The sequence below is a fragment of the Myotis brandtii genome, unplaced genomic scaffold (genome assembly GCF_000412655.1).
Source record: "Myotis brandtii unplaced genomic scaffold, ASM41265v1 scaffold107, whole genome shotgun sequence".
Classification (NCBI taxonomy): domain Eukaryota; kingdom Metazoa; phylum Chordata; class Mammalia; order Chiroptera; family Vespertilionidae; genus Myotis; species Myotis brandtii.
In genome coordinates this window covers 3,982,321-3,986,298 of record NW_005353629.1, presented here as the reverse complement: position 1 = coordinate 3,986,298, position 3,978 = coordinate 3,982,321, and the positions used below count along the sequence as shown (strand labels likewise).

At 53.2% G+C, this 3,978-nt stretch overlaps 1 protein-coding gene and 1 long non-coding RNA gene across 2 annotated transcripts in view; both read right to left on the bottom strand.

Moving 5' to 3' along the window:
• The window catches only part of KCTD1 (potassium channel tetramerization domain containing 1), a 64,380-nt gene that overhangs the window by 16,694 nt on the left and 43,708 nt on the right, over positions 1-3,978 (bottom strand). The gene's annotated exons all lie outside the window — the stretch shown is intronic.
• LOC106726492 lies at positions 1,876-3,285 on the bottom strand. The gene is made up of 2 exons (XR_001362561.1): positions 3,248-3,285; positions 1,876-2,240 (listed from the first exon to the last, which is right to left on the bottom strand). It is a non-coding gene; the product is annotated as an uncharacterized LOC106726492 (long non-coding RNA).

Sequence of the window (3,978 nt, the reverse complement as noted above, 5' to 3'; positions counted from 1 at the left end):
GCCTGTATCGGCAGGAATTTCTCACACACACACCTTTTCTCTTGGTTTAAAACTCTGGAATATGGTTTCCATTAATAATTGCTATTCAGAGAGAACATATTATAAAAGCCATCTTTTAAATGGATTTCATAGAGAAGAGGAGAGAGGGAGAGAGAGAGAGAAGCATCAATGATGAGAGAACCATGGATTGGCTGCCTCCTGCATGCCCCCCACTGGGGATCAAGCCCGTAACCCAGCATGTGCCCTGACCGGGAATTGAACTGTGACCTCCTGGTTCATAGGTCGATGCTCAACCACTGAGCCACACCAGCTGGACAAAGTTAATATATTTTTGAGTCTGTGTTAGGCATTCTGCTAAATTTACAGACAATCTGAGTTAATCCTCACAACTCTAGGAAGTATTTACACGTCACATTTTGATTTCACTGATGGGGAAACCGAGGGCAGAGCCGGCTGACAACTTGCCCAGGTGGCCGAGCGACACAGTCTCTCCTCCCCGAGTGGAGGCCAGCCCCCTCCACGCTGCCCCTGACTCCCAGCGTCCGTCTGTCCTGACTCCCAGCGTCCATCTGTCCTGACTCCCAGCGTCCGTCTGTCCTGACTCCCAGCGTCCATCTGTCCTGACTCCCAGCGTCCGTCTGTCCTGACTCCCAGCGTCCATCTGTCCTGACTCCCAGCGTCCGTCTGTCCTGACTCCCAGCGTCCATCTGTCCTGACTCCCAGCGTCCGTCTGTCCTGACTCCCAGCGTCCATCTGTCCTGACTCCCAGCGTCCGTCTGTCCTGACTCCCAGCGTCCATCTGTCCTGACTCCCAGCGTCCGTCTGTCCTGACTCCCAGCGTCCATCTGTCCTGACTCCCAGCGTCCGTCTGTCCTGACTCCCAGCGTCCATCTGTCCTGACTCCCAGCGTCCGTCTGTCCTGACTCCCAGCGTCCATCTGTCCTGACTCCCAGCGTCCGTCTGTCCTGACTCCCAGCGTCCATCTGTCCTGACTCCCAGCGTCCGTCTGTCCTGACTCCCAGCGTCCATCTGTCCTGACTCCCAGCGTCCGTCTGTCCTGACTCCCAGCGTCCATCTGTCCTGACTCCCAGCGTCCGTCTGTCCTGACTCCCAGCGTCCATCTGTCCTGACTCCCAGCGTCCGTCTGTCCTGACTCCCAGCGTCCATCTGTCCTGACTCCCAGCGTCCGTCTGTCCTGACTCCCAGCGTCCATCTGTCCTGACTCCCAGCGTCCGTCTGTCCTGACTCCCAGCGTCCATCTGTCCTGACTCCCAGCGTCCGTCTGTCCTGACTCCCCGTGTCCGTCTGTCCTGACTCCCAGCGTCCATCTGTCCTGACTCCCAGCGTCCGTCTGTCCTGACTCCCCGTGTCCGTCGGTCCTGACCCCCAGCATCCGTCTGTCCTGACCCCCAGCTCCTGCCATCCTGTCTTCACTGTGCAGCATCTGCTTTCCAGTCTTGTTTCTAGTTTCTGTCACACACACTCTTGCATGTGCTCCCACTGAATTTAACATATTTTCTTTAGCTGCTCTTCTTCGTGGGTCTCTGGGTATCAGAGTCCTAATCACTAATCAATGCCCCCATCTGGGTGTCAGAGCCCCAATCACTGATCACACCCCCATCTGAGTGTCAGAGCCCTAATCACTGATCACACCCCCATCTGGGTGTCAGAGCCCTAATCACTGATCAATGACCCCATCTGAGTGTCAGTGAGATTATCAGCGACAACAGGACGTGAATGGCGCCTGCTCCCACTGCCTCTGGAGGTCCCTCTCCCAGACTGTGGGGATTTGCTGACCCCGTCAGAGGAGTCACTTCACATAAAAGCATCATGTTAATGACATGACGCTGAGAGGACTACGGCAAAGCCAGTGTCTCTACTTTCAATTTACCAGTTTATTTTCCCTCCTGTAATGGGGCCAACGAAACAGCAGCTTACAACCAAATGTTCCAATTGCCTGCTTCGTCCCGAGTGAAAACCCAGAGGCTGCACACAGAGTCTAACGGAAGAAGCAACAGCCTGGCCGGGCCATCGACTGGACGCCAGCCCACCGGCCGGAAGGCTGTGGTTCCGTTTCTGGCCGGGCAGGTGTGGGAGGCAACCGATCCACGTCTCTCTCACTCACGTTTCTCTCTCTCCCTCTCTCAGATGAATAAACACATCCCCTCGGGCTAGGATTTAAATAGACAGAACAAGAAAAATACAATTTACTACAGTCTAGGGAAATGCTTTTCCAAAACCTGGTGACAACAGGACGTGAATGGCGCCTGCTCCCACTGCCTCTGGAGGTCCCTCTCCCAGACTGTGGGGATTTGCTGACCCCGTCAGAGGAGTCACTTCACATAAAAGCATCATGTTAATGACATGACGCTGAGAGGACTACGGCAAAGCCAGTGTCTCTACTTTCAATTTACCAGTTTATTTTCCCTCCTGTAATGGGGCCAACGAAACAGCAGCTTACAACCAAATGTTCCAATTGCCTGCTTCGTCCCGAGTGAAAACCCAGAGGCTGCACAGAGTCTAACGGAAGAAGCAACAGCCTGGCGGGCCATCGACTGGACGCCAGCCCACCGGCCGGAAGGCTGTGGTTCCGTTTCTGGCCGGGCAGGTGTGGGAGGCAACCGATCCACGTCTCTCTCACTCACGTTTCTCTCTCTCCCTCTCTCAGATGAATAAAGCATCCCCTCGGGCTAGGATTTAAATAGACAGAACAAGAAAAATACAATTTACTACAGTCTAGGGAAATGCTTTTCCAAAACCTGACAGAAGCTTGTAAAGAAGAAAATAAGTGAATCCACCCTGACTCCCAGTGGTACCCCTTCCCACACACACACATACACACCACACACACACCACACCCACACACCACACACCACACACCCCACATACCACACGCACAATACACACACACACCACATGCACACACATACCACACGTACACACACCCCACATACCCCACATACCACACGCACAAAACACACACACATCACCACACATACACCACACACACACCACACAACACATGCACACACACACCACACAACACACCACATACGCACACACCACACGCACACACACACCACACACACATGCACACACACAATACATGCACACACACAATACATGCACACACACCACACACACACACACACACACACACACTGACACTATTCAAGGCCTTACAACAACAGCAGAGACCCGCTCACATCCCAATTTACTAGAGTCTAGGGAAATGCTTTTCCAAAACCTGACAGAAGCTTGTAAAGAAGAAAATAAGTGAATCCACCATGACTCCCAGTGGTACCCCTTCCCACACACACCACGCACACCACACACACACACCACGCACACCACACACCACACACCACGCACACCACACACACACACACACCACACACCACACACCACACACACACCCCCACACACCCCACATACCACACGCACAATACACACACATACCACATCACACACACACACACCCCCACACACCCCACATACCACACGCACAATACACACACATACCACATCACACACACACACACCCCACATGCACACACACACCACATGCACACACACACCACATGCACACACACACCACATGCACACACACACCACATGCACACACACACCACATGCACACACACACCACATGCACACACACACCACATGCACACACACACCACATGCACACACACACCACATGCACACACACACCACATGCACACACACACCACATGCACACACACACCACATGCACACACACACCACTTGCACACACACACACCACATACACACACAGGTTTTTTTTAATATATTTTATTGAGTTTTTACAGAGAGGAAGGGAGGGGAATAGAGAGTTTGAAACATCGATGAGAGAGAAACATCGATCAGCTGCCTCCTGCACAACCCCCCAGTGGGGATGTGCCCGCAACCAAGGTACATGCCCTTGACTGGAATCGAACCTGGGACCCTTCAGTC